We start from the raw sequence: 13,247 nt of genomic DNA, 5'->3' as shown, positions 1-13,247 counted from the left end.
TCATACCAGTTCACATGGCAACTAGGGTATGAGCTCTGGGTGAGCAAGCACTATGTTAATATCTTTGTTTTTCCCTGAGGACCTCACTTTGTGCCGAGAGTTGACTAAATTCACAGGAAAGAAACAAACAAAAGAATGAGTGAAAAAAGTTTATGATAATATTTATAAAGATGGGGTCAAGGGTAAATTTTCCTTTATGTCTTAAAAGTAGAGACTTTTTAAGTCTCTTCAATGTTAACCTAGTGTCTCTATTTCCTTGTGTTCTTGCCTAGTAGTTGTATCTCATAATTTCTCCTGAACAAGCTGGCTTTATGGTAAGGGAAGATGCTGAGCCTTGAATAAGCTGGAAAACTGAGAAGAATTTATTGAAAAGCTGCTTCTCATGGGTAGAATTTTGAAGAACTTGACAGACTTTATTATTTGGGCAATGCAAATCTCATCTCTGTTTGCCTCTTCTATAGACTCAGACCTCTAATCAGAAAGAAAAAATGAAGTCTAGGCAAGATGGCCTGACAATCAGAGTGGCCCATGGCAAAAGATTTGCAAATATAATAGGATTTGGGCTCTAGTCCAGAGGAACTTTTTTTTCTTTTATCCTTTCATCTTTAGGATAAAAATGATGATGATGATGATGATGATAATGATTATGACAACTGGTATTTTAATGAACACTTCACTAACTTTTAGACTTGGCAGCTGGTCATTTTTATATACTTTATCTTAACTTAGTCCTTATGACTACTCTGTAAGGTATAATTGCTAAGGGTCAAGGAATGATGTTGAGAGATTAATTTCGGGGTCTGGATTCATACTCCTTTTTTGTCTCTTTGAACTGGAGCATGAAAGAAAAGAGAAGATGATCACACAGGCAGAGTTACCATTTTTATGTAGTATGATTTTTTTAATTAAAATAAAAACTATACTTCAACATGTTTAGGCTCAACCATGACCAATACCTCTTGGGAGTATGTGTGTGAGTTAATACTAACTCTGACCAAATTTAAAAGGCATTTAATTTTTACAAATCAATTTTATATGCATTACCTCATTTCATCCTTAAACTATCTTCTATCAAGATTATTAAAAATGAGAACACCAATATTTAACCCAAGGTCTGTAGCCAGGCAATAGTTCTGCCAAAACTTCAGCAAAAGTCTTAGGAGTATTCTTTGAGTTCAACGCTCCATTTATGACAGTGTTTGAAGAGAAGGAAGTGACCACCAATCAGGTTAGGACAGAAATCTGTTATGAAGGAAGACTTTAGAAGTGTGTGGGATTTTTAGGGTTATACGGTGGGCTACAGGAAGTGAATAGAATTTGGGTTAGGAGGTGAGAATTTATGAAGAGCTGAAGATAAGTCAGTACTGAGATAGAGAAAGTGGATTGTTAGCAATAGTATTTTCCCCAAAAAAGCTTTAGACTCAGGAAAAAAAATTCAAAATTAGTTGTGAGTTAATGAAGTAAAGAATCTGGGTAAACAACTTGGAGACTTGGCTTAAAAGGTTGAAGACTGAAATGGAAAAGCCAGACAAGAGTATAGTAATGTGTGCATGGAAAAGGGATAAACATGATGATCTATCACTAAATATCTCTTGCCAAGAGCCTCAGTTCAGTAGTTTCAGAAATAGAAAATCAGTTATAATAGTAATAACTAACATTTAAGGTCTCTTTCACGTACAATTCTAAACACAAAACAAATATTAACTCATTTGATCCTGTAAGTTGATCACCCAAGGGACTGTAGAAACTGGTCAACATACAGAGGTGGTCAACATAAGGAACTAGGCCTACTGTTCTGATACCTACATGTGGTGCATGTCCAGTCTATGATAAGTAGATCAACTAAAGAAGGTTGTCAATGTAGGGAGGTGGTCAACTGTGGAGGTTCTAATGTATTTGCTGTGGTGGTGCTGAGTGGGACTCAGAAGCAGTATTGCTTGAGTATGAGCTCTGACTCTGCCTCTTATTAACTAGGTGACCTTGACAAAGTTACTGATCAACTCAATTCCTTGATTTCCACATCTATAAAATGAGAATAGTAATAGAAACTATGTCAGAGGTTTGTTCTGAGCAATAGATGAGTAAATATTATCGAAAAAAGGCTTAGAACAATGCCTGGCATATCTCAAAAGCTATATAAGTATTTGTTCTTATTATTCTCCTTATTCCCCTGTATAGATGAGGAGACAGAGGCATACAGAAGTAATTGGCTCAAGGACACACTGCTGGTAAGTATCAGCGCTAGGACTTGATCCCAGGTAAATGGCTCCAGGAAGCTCACTCTGAACCAGAAAGCTCTTCTGCAATGCCCCATGCTTAGTAGTAGCTAGAAACATGGTTAGACTTGTAGAGTTGATTGACAAAAGCTAAGATTCAGCCTCTTCAGAACTGCAGCTGACAGAATAGTGTCCCCACAAAGGTGTTTATTTTCTAAACTCTGGAGTCTATGGGTATATTATATTCCATGACAAAAAGAATTAAAGTTGTAGGTAGGATTAAGATTGTTGATCAACTGATTTTATAATAAGGATGTAGTCGTGTGTTACTCTGGTGGGACCAGTATACTCAGACAGGAAATGTGGAAAGGGAGGCAGATGAGTCCAGTGTTTGAATGATAAGATGTGACCAATGTTCAGTCAGTCATTGATAGCTTTGAAGATGGAGGCAGGGGCCCCAGCTAGTCCTGCAGAAGCTGGAAGCCTCTGGAAGCTGGATTTTAGCCTAGTGAGAACAATTTTGGATGGTAAGGTAAAACATCTGTGCTGTTTTCTATCATTATGTTTGTACTAAGTTATGAAAGCAGCAATCAGAGACTAATAGAGGAACTTATTTGTGGTTAGAGAGAAAATGATACGAGGACTCTACCACATACTGAAGACTAACCACAGCTCCTCATGCTATGGAAGATGGAAATAAGACTGACCTTTGAGTGATTGAGTGAACAAACCTGAGATTTGCATTTTAGAGTAAGTTTTGGGGGTTATCTTTTTGTATTTTATATTTTCCAGTCTAGTGGGCAATTAATTGTTTCTTAATGAAACCAATTAAAGTCATAATATTAGATAATAAAAATTTCTTTTTTCCACTGTCACACTTCATCCTTGTGGCTCTAGGTTAATGGGTGGATGGTGTCTGAGACACTGTGGGACACATAGTGAGGAATGAACAGTCAGGGAAGACCCAGGTTCAAATTCTGTTTCCAACTATGGTAGCTGCTATTGAGCATGCAATGAAACTTCTCTGCCCTGTGATTTCTTTATCAATAACATGGTGGTAGTGCTGCTTGTTTGTGAGGATTAAAGAGGATGCCATTGAAGGGCTCTGCTATTCAGGAAGATACCCTATGAGAGCTGTTTTTTCTGTCTATGTCTTACAAATGGGGAGACTAAGGCTGAAGAAGAAAAAAGCTCGAGTGAAATACTCGACTAGTTGATGACAGAATCAGGAATCGATCTATGTTTCTCAATGCCTTTTATACAGAGCCCCTTCTATCATATCTTGTTTACCTTAAATTGCTTGAAAAAATGCATTGCTGTAATCAGTAACTTGCTAAACTAATCTGATTGCATTAATCAACTTATTCATAATTTACACCCTGCCTGCTTCCAAGGAGAATTGGAAGTGACTCGATCAAATTTAATGCCTGAACAAGGTGCCTTTGTAAGGCTCTTTAGCAGGTGCCAACAGGCACACCATCCTGGGAAGAAGCAGAGATCCAACTAATGCTGCTGATTATGTGGCCACACAATCCAGGGGTGATTTCATAGATTCTCTGACTTCACCATCCAGCATTTGTGCTGTTGAAGATGGAACACGTTCTGAAGAGTGTGTCAGCAAACCTTCACTAAGGAAAGCTCCCTATTCCCACAATTCAAGTATAAGTTCTAAACCAGGACAGGAGTAGGGTCACAAATGAAGGGACAGTCAGGGTCAATAAATAATAAAAGTGACTACCCACATCACAAAATTTGTTTTGAAAAATAACATGCAAACCACTCTTAACATTCTATTAAGTTTAATAATGACTAAGTATTCACATGGCTCAAAAAACTGTTTAAGTTAGTAGGTTACCAAGCTATGCTTCAGAGTGAATTCGAAAGGCTCAGGTCAAGCTGTTGGCAAAATTAAAATATAGAGGGTTGGAAAACAAGTTCAATTCTAGGATTACAACTATAAGCCTTTCCGTTCAGATTGTAGCCTGAAGTGTTCTAAATGGAAATATAAATATATATATGTTAAACTATATATATTTAAATAAAATGCAGTTTAAAAAATTGTGTTTACTTTTTAAAGAAGTATATTTTGAGTGGTAGCCACTGTGTAAGATTCAAGTTAGTGTCTGACCCTTATGGGATATGTGTTATCTCCATGCATAATGGTAAAGAGGGCAGGGAATCTTAAGGATACCAAGAATGGCACAGAAAAAAAAAAAAAAACATATAGGAGTTCAAGGATATATCACATTTCATTGGGGAAATGAGGAAGGCATTTTGGAAGAGCCATTTTGGTTTAAGCTTCAAGGAATAAATAAGAGTTGCATTTGAGGAGATAGGATAAAGGGAGAGTCCAGTGTGTACATGCGCTGCATTTGCTAGTATGTGTGCATGAATGAATACATAGGGGGAACTTTTTAGGTTGGAAGAGTATAGAATAAATATTAATTTGTTTGTTCAATTGAAAAATATGTATAAAATAGCTCCTGTAGGCTATGATTTTTCTGGGGGGCAGAAAAATACATAAAACAGATGTGATCCTTACCTTCACAAAAAGCAGTAAATGTTCATGGATATGAATATGCATTAAAAAGAAAAAGTCATGGAAGATATCAGTAACCAAAAAAGCATAAACAGACATTTGGAATGAAATATGTATTCTTGTTAATTTACTTCACTACATGAAGAGATGGTACTTATGGTTGACTGTTGAAAGTATATTCATCACTTGCAGACAAATTTACTACTACAAATAAGTTCTATAGCATGTCTAACATTCTTAGAAAGAAACAAAAGACCCTTTATTCTCCCATTATTTTTTATTAATAGAAAAGGTACATTTAAATTTCTCAGTAATTACTAGTCTAAATGCCTTCATTTCATTAAAAAGTATATACACTGTTCATATTAAGTTAAATAGATAATACTTGCAACAATATACAATAGCTGCCATTTTTTTCATATCCATATGTCAGATAAAGAAATTAAGGCATTGAGGGATTAGTTTAGTCATCCAAGGCTAGTGGTTTTATAGCTAGTTAGCAACAAAGCTGAAATGAACTCAGATGGACCACGTCCAGAGGCCATGGGCTCAACTCAACTGCTGTAAGCTGCTTCTAGTACATTATTACTCATTCCTCGAAATTTGCAGGATGAGCTGGAAGTTGAGATGTGTTAGGTACTTCTTTGGGTTCTCTCTGCTCTGCCTGACATGTCTCCTGAAATTCTCCGAATTACATTTATTTTTGGATGCATTCCAGAGGCCCACATAGATCTGTGTGAGAATGAAGCACCCACATCTGAAGATGAAAGTGAGGAAGGAGAAATAAATCTTATACTTCTTAGTGATCTTGAGAGAGCAGCAGGCAGCTGCAGAAGAACTTCTTTTCTAAAGATAAGAACAAACTTTATACTGAGCAAAAACGATCTTGAAAAGCAAAAGCAAAAAAGACTCTGTAACTAATAACAATACCCTGGTTTCTAACATCTGTAGCCATAACTGTGTAGCTGATATTGAACTGGAAAAAAGAAAAAAGTATAAAAGAGTTTTGAAAAAAACTGTTACCCAGAACTCAGCATTTCATGCCTCGAGGCACCTGAGTTCTTCCTAGCAATTAAAGGTTCCTTCTTCTATATTATTGGTGTAAGTGTCTGTTTTAATCTGCCATTTTTCTGCAACAAAAGATGTTGCTTCTTATGCTATTGCAAAGATGCTGAATTTAGTGAGTGGTGCTTGCCATTTAGGGCTTTGAGAGTCCTTCTTGGGAGTTCAGTAGGTCAAACTTCCAAAACCAAGTAGTGCCCATACAATCCAAAAGTGGTCCATGGCAGGCACACAATGACCTGCTTGGTTTGACATTCTTGCTTTGTTCTCTAATCAGCAAAAATCCTTTCACCCCCCCCAAACCAGTATTTGTTCATGCATTTCTGGAAGCCTGGGAGGAAAGATAATATGCAGAGAATACACCCAAGCATATAACCAGATAGATTATAAGATCCAAATGGACACCCAATGTAATCCCATAAATACATAAAAAGCCAAACTCGAGCACTAAGTGCTGCTCTTATTGTAAAATGGCACTGAATACTGCTGCTGCTTCTGTTTCTAAACCAATTTAGATTTCAGGGCTCATTTGCAGCTCTGGTTCTATAGCCATTGGTAACCCAGGGGACAATTGCATTCTCTTCTTCCTGCATATTAGTTTTTTTCTTTTGTTCTTTTTAAAGACATAAAACTTTTTAACGAACTTAGCCTCAAATGTTCTCTAAACTGAGTCACCACTTCCTGATCCTCTCATTGCAAAGCCAGGGGAAAGAGAAAAATCCCAATCTGATTCTCATTTGTCCTTAAAACTGAACTTGGGTCATGTGGTTCATGAATACCTGAAGGTATTTGGTCTTATTTTCAGAAGTCCTCTCACAAGTTAAGACAAATTTGGAGGGAAGGAAGGAAGGGGGTGGGGGGCGGAGAGAGAGAAAAAAAAGAAAGAAAAGAAAAGAGAACATGCAAACTTGAAGTGAGGAAGGGAAGGAAAAAACCTCAAGTGTTCATTGACCACCAGCTTGGGGCCAGATATCCTTGGACAAGGGTAGTGATGATCTTGGGAAGACTTTGATGTGTGTTTCTTTCCACAAAATTAGGGTCTTTGAAAATGTCACAGATAATTACTTCAGCAATAAACCAAGGATGTTAGTTAACTCAGTACCAGGTCAAGCTGAGACAAAAGATTCAGAGATTCATCCTGAAACTTCAGACAGCTGATCTTCGTGCTTGCACAGAGGCCTAAGAGAGTTACCCTAATACGTGAGCCAAAAAGTGACAGACTGTACATGGAAACAATTATTGAACAGACAAGTGAGACTCCTCAGCATCAAGATGAATCGGAATGTAATGCTGTAATCGGAATGTTTTACATAAGTGGAACATGATTAGATTCCTAAAACAAATACATTCAGGAAATGCCAATCATCCAGTCTATATTTACAGATGCCCTGATATCCTTGATAGAGTATCTTGCACACAGTAGGCACTGAATAAATGCTTTTTGAATAATTACTGAATTGAAGTCAAACAGCAAAACAAAGCCTGGCAGAAATCCACGTATTTCCAAGCCCACCGGCTACCATTTGGATGTGCACACAGGTGAACTGTGAACAGGTATCAACTCCCATGGAGGAGAGAGGAGAGACTTGCACTTGGAGCCAGGGAGCATGGCTCTGAGTCTCTGCCCTTACATTACCTTAGGGAACATGCTAAGGTAACCAGCTGTGTTACCTGAGATGAGATCTTTGGTTATGCCACTGTCCTCATCTGCGTGAGAGCAAAAGTCACTTCTTTCAGGTACAACTGCTTACTGCTTAAAGATTTGTTGAGGTTTGAAATTGTGTCACAACTTGTTATTACTTCTTTTGGTACTAAAGAAATATAATAGATATGTTAATTGTTATGTGCGTTTTTTTTAATCCCCTTGGAACTCTAATCTTCTGAAAAATGATTTAAAGGATACTAGATTTGGGGGGCGTGGAGGACGAGAAGCTGAACTCGGAGTCTACATCTTGAAATCCCAACTTTTCATCTAGTGCAAATTTGTTTGATATGTTTTATATACATCAGGCTTTCCTATAAGATTTCAGCTAAAGATGTAGTTCAACTGATTTAAAAAAGGTTGAAGAGTACTGAATCAACCTCATTTAATTGTGTTTGGAACTGTGTCAGTAAGAAAAAAATCCAAAATAGCCATGAACAAAAAAATGGATAAACAATTTGTAGCACATTCATATAGTGGAATATACTACCCAGGATGAAAAAGGAATGAGCTACTGATACATGCCACAATGTGAAAGAATCTCAAAAACATTATATTGAGCTAAAGAAGACAGATATAAAAGATTACTTTCTTCATGATTTCACCTACATAATGCTAATTATATGTTTAGGCATCTTCCTCTAAAGTACTATTGACAGAAAAGAAATGTAAGAGAACTTTTCTGGAATGATGAAATGTTATAGATCTTGGTCTGGCAATTTGGTTATTCATATATAAAAAAAAGTCATTGAGTTACACACTTGAGATTTGTGCAATTCACTCTATGTAAATAATGCTGCGATATAAAAATGTAAGCTCAGTCTATTGGTTTCCTGGTCATTGTATAGAAGAGAAATAGAATCAGTTCCAGAAAGGTACAGAGGAGAACTATAAAAACGTATCAGTTTCTCTATGATAGAGTCTGTTGCCCCCTTTCCTGCCCTTTAAACACATACGCACAGGCACACAAACACACACACACACACACAACATACACACCATACACACACTTCTCCATTAGGCGTATCTGATTTCCTATGCTATCCCTCTTCTCTCGATCTTTTCTTTCCAGACTCTACTAGGTTGCTAGATGTTATAAAATTCATCGAATACCAAACACTCCTTATTTTTAAAGTTGTTTTGTATTCTGCCCAACCTATAAAAATCTCTGAAATATGTTAACATTAGCCTGCCAAAAAAAAATTCTAGTACCAAAAAAGCATCTTTTTCTTGAAAATTATTTTACTTATAACTGTGCTGCAGAAATCCTTTTCTAAGATTTCAAGGATGCTTACATCTAAAATAATAGTCAACATTTATGGAGTAAGTACCATTCTAAGCAATTTGTATGGATTAACTATTTAATTTTTCCAACAAACTTGTGGAATAAATGCAGATGAGATACTAAACCATAAAGAAGTAACTCACGGTCACCCATCAAGAAAGTGGGGGCCACACTAGGATTCCAGACAGCCTGCCCTCCTCAGCAGCTATGTGGGTAAGACAAGTAACTCTAACTAAACAATTAATTTACCTGTTAGCTCCAAGTGTCCTCTGTGAACCCGAGCTTATAGTTAGATATTCTTACTGTGAAGTCCTTTCTGGTGATATTTTTCAAAGTTTTTGAAACCTATTCTCTCAACTGGACAGGTGTTTCCAGATGATGTTACCATATAAGAGACCAGTGCATTTTCCTGAACAGCACAGTGATCAATAAAGGAAGAGAAGACATTTGTGTGCCTGGAAAGGTTACTTGAAAGGGTGCCAGTGTACCTTTGACATTTAGGGCAAAGTAAAGGCATCATGGCTCCTTTACCAGTGTGGCAGAACGGAGCCCAGTATGAGGCATAGACAGGCAAGCGCTTGATAATGTGTGATGCATGGAGATCTAAATCATAGCAAATATCTGTACACCTTCTGTTAGCTTCCTAGGGCTGCAACAGTCTTGTACTGTAAACTAGGCAGCATAAAACAATGTGAAGATGTTGTCTCATTGTCCTGAGGCCAGAAGCCTAAAATCACATAATCCCTCTGAAGTGTCTAGGGGAGGATCCTCACTTGTGTATACACACACACACACACACATATTTTTTTAATTAATTAATTATTTTTTATTTTTATTTATTTATTTATTTATTTGAGACAGTCTCACTCTGTTGCCCTGGGTAGAATGCTGTGGTGTCATCTTAGCTCACAGCAACCTCAAACTTCTGGGCTCACGTGATTCTCTTGTAGCTGGGACTACAGGTGTGTACCACAATTCCCAGCTAGTTTTTCTATTTTTAGTAGAGACATGGTCTCACTCTTGCTCAGGCTGGTCTCTAAATCCTGAGCTTGAGTGATCCCTCTGCCTTGGCCTCCCAGAGTGCTAGGATTATAGCTGTAAGCCACTACGCGCTGCAGATATTTTTTTTAGTTGACAAAAGGAAGTTTATGTTTCTGGGATATAATGTTTTGATACATAGTTACACCATGGAATGATTGATTAAATCAAGCTAATTAACATTATCCACCACCTCACATACTTATCTTTAAATTTTTTTTTTTTTTTTTATTGTTGGGGATTCATTGAAGGTACAAGAAACCAGGTTACACTGATTGCATCTGTTAGGTAAAGTCCCTCTTATAATTGTGTCTTGCCCCCAAAAGGTGTGTCACACACTGAGACCTCCATTCCCCTCCCTCCTGTGGTGAGATCATTTTCAACCTACTCTCTTACTAATTTTGAAATATACAACTTATTGTTTTTAATTGTAGTCTCCATTCCATGCATATGATAACTAAAGCTTTTCTGCCTGAAAATGTGTACCCTTTGATCAGCATCCCTGTTCCCCATCCACCTCCTTCCTCCAGCCTATGATAACTACCATTCTTCTCTCTCCTTGTATGAGTTTGAGTTTTTTAGACTGTATATATTAGTGAGATCTTGTGATATTTGTCTTTCTGTGTCTGGTTTATTTCACTTAGCATAATGTCCTCCATGTTCATCCCTGTTGTCACGGATGACAAGATTTCCTTCTCTTTTTTATTGGAAGAAACCTAACCATCCATCAGCTGATGAATAGCTACAAAAAATATGTTAGATATGCACAAAGGAGTACTGTTCAGGCTTCCTTGCCTCTTCAAGTTTCTGCTAGCCTGAGAATCTCGTGGTTTGCTGCCACATCACTTCAATCTCTTCTGTTACCACATGGTACTATACCTGTAGGTCTGTGTCTTCACCCGGCCAGCTTTCCCTCCTATAAGGAAACCAGACACTTTGGATTGAAAGCCTACCCTAAACCTTGTCTTAATTTGGTGACATCTGCAAATGCCTTATTTTTTTCTTCTGCTTTTTTTTTGCAGTTTTTCACCGGGGCTAGGTTCGAACCCACCACCTCCGACATGGGGCCAGCGCCCTACTCCGTTGAGCCACAGGAGCCACCCCAAAGGCCTTATTTTTAAATGAAGTCACATTCACAGGGACCAGGGATTAGGCCTTCAACATTTTTTTTAACTTCAGATTAATATGAGGGTACAAATGATTAAGTTTCGTTGCATTTGTAAGGTAAAGTTCAATTTGTAATTGAGCCCTTCCTCCAGGGGGTGTGCGTTACACTGTGCACATTGGGTGAGAGCACAACAATTTACTCCCTCCTCCCCTGTCCCCTTCTTCCCTCTTCTCCTCACTTGAATGTACTTGTGTTTTTCTCTCTTGTGGCCATGGAGTTACATTTCTGTTGATTTCATATTAGTACTTGCTTTCCCATTCTTTCTGAGGGACACAGTTTAACTCCTAACAAAACGGAACCACCCAAGTCTACAGTTTTCCAACGCCATTTCTCGGTGATAGTCCTCTTCCCCAGACGCCATCGTCAGCCACCCGAGCCCCATGTTTCTTACTTGCAGAGGCATTTGCACCTTCCCCTCATGCCTGCTCCTCTCCCTGACACGCTGCCGTGCTTTATCTCTCTCCTCGGTGGATTAATCATCTCTGGAAAAAGACTTTAAAATTGAGTTCCCTCTCTCTGCTCTGACACCAAGTTCATTTCACTCTCAAAACTCCAGGCTAAACAGGGCCTTTGAGATAAATTTTGCATTAGTTTATCTCCACAAATGCATATTCTATAGCACAGTATCTAATGTTACCGGGCTACCTCCTACCCGTGGAGTTGCCAGCTAATTCCCACCAAGTTGATGTCAGAATGTGAAATTAGTGGCTAATAAAATGAAACAGACAAAAGGAGAACGCTGAGTTATAGAAGGAATAGGCATGATGTATGAATATCATTAGCTGTTCCTTAAAGAACATTTACGTGATTACATGAATGTGAAAATGCAATGCAGTATTTTAGAAATTTCACCAGTCACTGGAATGCTCTGAAGCAGATGGACTGTGTGACTGATGATTCAATAATTGCACTCATTAAAAATGTTCACGCTTTTAATTTCTTCACAGCCCATCCCCTCCCTCCCATTCTATGGAGAGCTGAGGAATGAAATGGTTTTGTCATTGTCAGCAGATAGATAATAATTGAGTTTGCTTTGATTTCCTGGGGTGCCCCTGGCCTGCCTCTGGGTTCCTGATTGACAGCTTAGAAACCCAATAAAATGTTGAAACTAGTCCCAGCTGTCCCAAAGGCAAGAGCCAATCACAGGACCAGCTTCCTTCCTCCTTCATCATTCCTTGGAACAGCTCATCTCACATGTACACATGTAAACAGAGTAGGTGCTGTGTCTTTTCAAGTTGCTACACTAAAATCCCAGGCATGGAAAATTGAGCTGACAATTTTGAATTCAAACTTGTAAGTCCATCCACTCTAGATACAGCCAAGAATAATGTGAGTGTGAATGGAAAGTAGGAGTTAAGAGCTGCAGCAGTGATTTCAAGGAGAGAAACAGAACTCAAATTCAAAACTTAAGGTTGTGACCATGTGTCTGTAGCAACCACAGCATCTACACATTCATGCAATGGTTTTGAAAGGGTTTGTTATTGGCTGCACCAATTCAATGAGACTGAAACTTCCTTTTCTCTTTATATTAATTTATTTACTGTGCTCATTTATCAGTAAAAGCATCATTATCCACTAGTACAAGATCTAGATTCTGACTTGACCTATACCACTAACAGCTGCATATCCTTTACCTTGGTGGGCTTCATTTATATTTGGACCTCACCTCTAAAGCTTTCTGATTTTATGAGACATTGACTGTTTACTCATTGCAAGATGCAGGTGGCAAAGGGACACTGACCACAGCACTATCCCTGCTTCAGAAACCCATGGTCTCACTGAGAAGATACAGCACAGTTGTATACATAGAAATATAACATTCCCCAAACCAGATGGGCACCTTTATCAAAGAAGGACAATGAGTGCCTTGACTTTAGGCAAAGGAGAGAAAGCCCTTGGAGCCAGGGAGGCTTCAGAGTGGTATTCCTTGAGGCAGGGATAGCATTTAGAGAAGTAGAGAAGAAAAAGGGGGCATGCTTTGGGGAAAGAATAGTTTTGAATAAATGTGGGGGGTAGGATGAGTCAGATGCCTTAGGATAAATTAATGAGTAGGTAGATTGACCTCTGAAAAAATTTCATGAGGCTTGCTATAGAGTAACACCAAGCTCCTAAAATTAGAGGGACCCTAAGCCTCATCCCCAACTTTCTCAAAATCTCTATTCAATATGGAAAGTGAATGAATTTGCATGAAGGAAAGTCTTAAATGCCATGTGAAAGAACAGAATCTATAAACACCA

This window comes from Nycticebus coucang, chromosome 2 (assembly GCF_027406575.1).
Source record: "Nycticebus coucang isolate mNycCou1 chromosome 2, mNycCou1.pri, whole genome shotgun sequence".
Lineage (NCBI taxonomy): Eukaryota > Metazoa > Chordata > Mammalia > Primates > Lorisidae > Nycticebus > Nycticebus coucang.
Note: the sequence above shows the minus strand (reverse complement) of the source record.